The sequence below is a fragment of the Epargyreus clarus genome, unplaced genomic scaffold (genome assembly GCF_041222505.1).
Source record: "Epargyreus clarus isolate Ecla_fem2 unplaced genomic scaffold, WU_Ecla_fem_2.2 ptg000009l, whole genome shotgun sequence".
In the NCBI taxonomy this organism is placed as follows: domain Eukaryota; kingdom Metazoa; phylum Arthropoda; class Insecta; order Lepidoptera; family Hesperiidae; genus Epargyreus; species Epargyreus clarus.
Window position 1 is genome coordinate 12,620,230 of NW_027332217.1, and position 6,293 is coordinate 12,626,522.

Sequence of the window (6,293 nt, forward strand, 5' to 3'; positions counted from 1 at the left end):
ACTATAACTATACGCATTCCTGTTTCCTCTTCTTACTGCGTATAAAAACAAATTGAATAAATTTGATTACACAGCTCTATATCAATTGATACACGTTGATCGTAGGTACGTGAGCCGTCCGCGCCAAAAATCTTGTCTTATTACCTACTTATTATTACCATCGTCAACCCATTACTGTTCCACTGCCGGTCACGGATCTCCTCTCAGAATAAGAAGGATAAGGCCATAGTCCACCGCGCTGATGCGAATTGGTAGACTTCATATACCTTTGAAAACTATTTTTAAAGATTTATCATGTATGGAGGTTTCCTCACGATGTTTACCTTCACCGTTTAAGAAAGTGTTAATTAATTATAATACGCACATAACTTTGAAAAATCGGCCCCTTCGATCAAGAGGCCGAGTTTCTTAACCACTAGGCTATTTATCAATAAAATAATAAATAAATATGACGTTTTATTATATTACCGCTCAGCACATACAGTTGAGATTTACGTCGCTTCACTCGTAATCCGGTATGGTCTAGTGGCTAGGATACTTGGCTCTCACCCAAGAGGCCCGGGTTCGATTCCCGGTACCGGAATTTCTTCTTCAGAATTTTCTTTTTACAACTTAATAAGTATTTTAGTTAAATTGTGTAGGAAGTAAATAAAGTTAGATTTTATTATTTGATATATTCATTATGATTCATTTTTGTTGTTGTTGTTTTAATGGCTTATAAATCCTATACTAACTTGCTACTAGACCTACCAGCTTGAGGTATGTGTCAAAAACTGATAGATATTTTAAAAATATAATAGAAAATACATTTTTTTTCAGTTTTTAAAATTCTCACGGTTGTTCTACTTTTAACGGACAAAATGACACCGTGGCAGAGATATTGAGGGGTTAGGAGGAAAATGGGAAAATTGAGGAAAATATCGTCACATAATAAAAATCCCATCGAAGATAGATGTGGCGTTATTTGGAGTCCACCTGATACTTTATCGAAAAAGATGGGCCTTGAGGTCAACTTCGCTGTAAATATTTGACGGTTTAGGTCAAAACTCGTATAAATTGTGGAAAATAATTGAATTAAATATATATGTTTTGATGCGTTGTTAACTTTAAGGTCTAGTCTTAAATAGGTTTTTTTATAATAAAGGAGTAGCACACGAGCATGCAGTCTACCTAACGGTAAGTGGCTACTGCCGCCCATGTACATCTGTAATGAACCCCATTCAGGGTTCTTCTCTATAACGAAGCACCTTTTGAAGTTGTGGTAGATGTATTGACATTGAAAAAGTGCTCTGAAAAGAACCTACTTTGACAAAAGACTTATTATGACTAAAATTTTGGTTTGATTAAAATTGATTAAATATTCCTAGAAACTATTCTATCGATAAGATATTCCTAGAAGATTAGATTATGATAAACAATATAAATATTTTTCTTATTTTACACAACATTAGAAGCAACCTTGTCGCTTCTTGTCATCGGGTAATATTAGCTATTAAAGGACAGTCGGGTACAAATTACGTAATTAACTTAGCAATTGACAGGGCCAACGACTTTGGGCGCAATTAGGTGAACATAGGCACATTTGTTCACGACAGTGCCTGAACTATATACAACAAACAACAAAATTTGGTTTAAGACATTTGATACCGTGATTTTAAGTTTTAAAAAATAATCAACCAACTATTATGTTTTCGACTTTGAAGACTGTTTTATTGTAATTTCGCATAAGAAGACATTCAAATACATTTCATAGTAATAGACAGAACGTTACGAATAAATGAGTTATCCACAACTTTTCACAAATTGGCAATAAATCTATCGATCGTATATCCACAAGTAAAGACAATCTGTGTATTTAACAGAATAAATATTTGTAAAGAAAATATGTAATTGAACTTATTCAACATACAGCTATTGCAAATGATTGCGACCTATTAATAAATAACAAGTTTTACATTATTTAACAATTCGATTAGTGATCGTAGTTGGTGTATCTTATTTGAAATAAAGGCTACTTTTGGTTCTAATATGTGGTAGATACATAGGTCTGTTATAGAGTAATAAATTCATTGTAAGACGTCTGGCCGAGCCCACAATAATACTTAATCTCTTTGCTCATAAAAATATTTACGTCGTGTTATAAGTTTCGAACAGGCAACATTTGCATGTAATGCGCAACGCGTAAAGCATAATACAAATGGTAGGGAATAAAGGTTATTATTATTGATATTTGTGACCGTTGTAAATTTGAAACAACCCGTCACATAAAACGTACTGGGCGTTTTATGAAGGGTTAAATTCGTACTAGATTTAATGTTCTGAATATATTATTTTCTTGCAACATTGAGGTCAGTTTGATACTATTCTTATGTTTACAGTGTGTTAGACGCAATGTTAATTTTGGCTTTGTATTTATTTCATTTAAAAATAACATATTTTCACTTATAGCTTCGTAACAGCATTCGGAACTATAGCATTAAAAGACAGAATACAAAAAAGTCATCGTTAAAATATTTTAAAGGCCCCAACACTTAATGCGTCTCAATTATTCAGTCATATTCAGTGGTTTTTCAATCATATTTAGTCAAAATAGGAGGTAATTAAAACATCTTTTAATAACAATATTATAGTCCGCGTAAAACTGCTAGTCCGTTCTGAATATAGAAATCAATCGCGTCATAGTAAATTGTATGATTACACCTGCTCACAACAACTTCAGAGCGGACTAGCAGTTTGACGCGGACTATACAAGAAGATTTTCTCTCATAATATTATGACCACACATGCAGCACCTTTCGCAAACAAGCGCATTCGTCAGATTTGTACGCACTCTAACCATAGATATCTCACCGCCTTGTAATTGAAGGAAAGCATTAAATGGCTTAAACGGCTGACAATTCTGTCAGCCATTTAATAGCTGTCATAATGTAATTTATGCGGAACAATGCCGACATGCGATGTTAAGTGGTGTAAAAACACGAAATCGAAGAAAAAGTGCGGAGAAATATCTTTCCATTCGTAAATTATCTAAAAACTACATTTTTAACATTTTTCAAACACGAAAATAGTGACAGTGACAATTTCAATTATCAAAACTGGTTGCATTTTCTTGTTAGGAGTTAGTAATCTTTACTAATCTATGACTCTAACATATGAGCAAATGGTAAGTGGCATCATTTACAGAGTCAGTATAAAGTAAACAGAAAAGCTTCCCCGTACTTTTCAGTCTCTCATACAGTACCTAATTAGGATAGTTTCTGCATAGTAATTAAAGTCAAGTGCTTTAGATTGCGCTCACGTGTTTCTTAGAAGCAATTTCGTGAGGTTTGTATTTTACACAGAGTATTTTATTCTCTTCACAGAACAGAAATGAATTGTGTATCTGCCTGACTGGGATCGAACCCGAAACACACATTAGTTTGTTCCAATATTTTGTTTTCTCTCAATATTCTCCCTATGATTTCCATCAATTTCACTGATATCAAATTATTTCAATTTATCAATAATAATTGTTCCACTACAAATAATTGTAGGTACTACGTTTTATTGGGAGTAGGTATGCATTTCAACTTAGTTTTTAAAAAGTTGTTTAAAAAAATCAAATTGTAATAAATTTTTATACCCTGGTGGCCGTCCTCAACGCTTGTTGGAGAACTCCGGGATCTCCGACGCAACGCAACTGGACTCTTCCAAGCGCGATGCCCCGATCGGACTCTGCTCTGGGGGAGCAGTTTTCGCTCCTCCCAAACCACCTGGTTTTCACGACGGTATGCGACCACACATACCGCCGTCCTTCCCGGGACGGACGGACTTTACTGGATGGTTCGAGCTCCCACTCTTGCCGTCCGCAACCCTGGAAGCCCCCTTTTAGTCGCCTCTTACGACAGGCAGGGGATATCATCAATAGACCTAGCCAATACTATTTATTGGCGATTTCATTGCGATAGATGCCCATCGCCTTTTAGCGATTTAATGCATTCGGTAAAGATACTGAACACGATCTGCTTCGTATTTTTCACGTCCAATTGCTACATCGAGCATCCAAATATGTAGTCATGACCAGTACTCAAACGTATACAAGTTACAGCGTTTGATCGCAGCTTCCAATTCTCGAAAACAGCTAAATCGTCATATCTGCTAAGAGCTGGTGTCCTAAAATAATTATGAAATGAATATTAGATAACAATGTATTTCATTTGTCAATTCTCTGGAAGTATAACAATTCCTCTATCATTGTTCACTCTTCCGTTATACGAAACGACAATTAATTATGAACGCAACTCGATCTTCCTTTGGAGCGACGGTACGATTTTCTTTGATGGTAAAATTATATCACGCTTGTAACAATTAATTAGAAATCTGAGATTGAACAAATAAACGGAATCCGACGAGGTAACTGGGATTAATTTATTTTTAGCTAAATGCCAAACGGTGGAATGATTTGACAAATGTTTTGTTTGGATAAACAAAAGCAACACAGAAACTTTGTAAGCCTAATCTCCTATTCCCTTGCCAAGTTTATGTTTGAATACGTTGAACATTTGTTGTCAAACAATTACTTGAATAGTGAAATATAAATATAAACAAACTTAATCTCCTTGTAATATATTTTAGGCTAAAGGTACTAGTACCTCCACTCGATTTTACCTTAAACTCATAAAATATTAAAGAAAAATATATTTTGCTTACTTACTTCGTTATTATTAACAGAATAAAAAGTAAAAACAATTATAATGAAAAACGTGAAAAAGTTTCGATAGAACGTGTATTTCCAATTAGTTCTTATACAGTCCGCTAGGGGCGCTGATTGGAGATGTATGAGCAAATACGTAAACAAATACAAAGACAGTCATTTTTGTAAAAACGTTAAAACTCATACTAATGGTACAGCATGAAAACTAGCTGACTTACAAGGAGGTCATATTAGTCCCCTGACAACACATCTGTCATCGGTAGAACGCCTGTTCTGTACGGTCACAGATACCATACATACATGACAATGATCACTTACCATCTGATGGAACTGCATCGTTATTTACTACAATCATTTACATAGTGCAGAAACGTATTATAATGACCTAACACCATGCATAATGGAAAAAGCTAACGAGCATACAGTAAATCTGATTTTAATGAGCATTGCAATATCAATTACAATGAAGCTATGGCGTGTTTGAAGCAAAAGTTTCCTAATGCTTTTAACATTGAATTTGAACCACAAACTCTCCTTACAATTCGCGGAACAAGTATTAAAATGTTATTATGCATCAAACCCACTTCAGTTCCGATTTAGTGCAGGCACAAAAGTAACAGTAGAAAGCACTTTTAGCGAATGTATGTAGAGCAAATGTAGAGCTCGGAAAGCCATTTGGAGTAACGATTTAAAATCAGTTATTTTTGCACGAAAATCGATTGCAATGCGACGTGGCTGGCATTTTGTAGAGCCATTTGATAAATGCCGCTGATAAAGGGAAAATACGAAATGCATTTTAAATGTTCGTTTTCTTATTGAATTTTTTATATTTTAATGTGTACGTTGCTTCGGTTCTTTTGAAATATAAATATTCAGATTTATAATATTTCATTATTGACGTTCCTTCAAAAGAATTTATTGGTGATTGGATTTATTTTTGAGAAAGAAATATGAATTTTACTGACTCTTTCTTTTGTTATGAGCTTACTTTGAGCTAGTAATCAGAAGTTGTAGTTACTCAGAATATGTAGGAAAATACTTTAGAGGTAATTACTTTGCTACCCCTAAAATATTTTCCTCCACTTTCTGTAATCCAAAAAACAGGAATGCTTACCATTGCCATTGGGCAGAAATATATTAGATGTGGCGGTAGTGCCTTCAAATTCCATGTAGTACTTTACAACCTTCAAGGAGTTTCACTTCCAAACCATTCTACTTCTATTATATAATCATTGCACGCTATATACACGTATAACCTCGGAACTAATAGGAAATTAATATAGTTGGTCCAATTTACATACGGTTTTCGAACAATAATCTCAAAAGGCATAACCAACTTGCCGAGCACTGAATTCCCAACAGTCCACAAGTTAGTCCCGAGTTAGCAAATCGATTAGCCGATTCTAATTCAAATCGGCGAAATCCTTGGTGTATTCCGACCAATAGGTATTCGCAGATGGTATTCTATTGTTCATTGAGACTTGGTGGCAACTGGTAGGTAAAGGAGGTCAGCGGAGACCGTATTTTGGTACGGTTTAGGAGGAATTTGGATGGAAATTCTTGTATATTTTTTATATGATCTAAGTAGTGTTATGTAAGA

The 6,293-nt window shown here is 34.6% G+C and overlaps 1 non-coding gene across 1 annotated transcript; it reads left to right on the forward strand.

The window, feature by feature from the left end:
- Nucleotides 1-511: 511 nt before the first annotated feature.
- On the forward strand, nucleotides 512-583 carry TRNAE-CUC (transfer RNA glutamic acid (anticodon CUC)). Its single transcript has one exon. It is a non-coding gene; the product is annotated as a tRNA-Glu (tRNA).
- The last annotated feature ends 5,710 nt before the right edge of the window (nucleotides 584-6,293 follow it).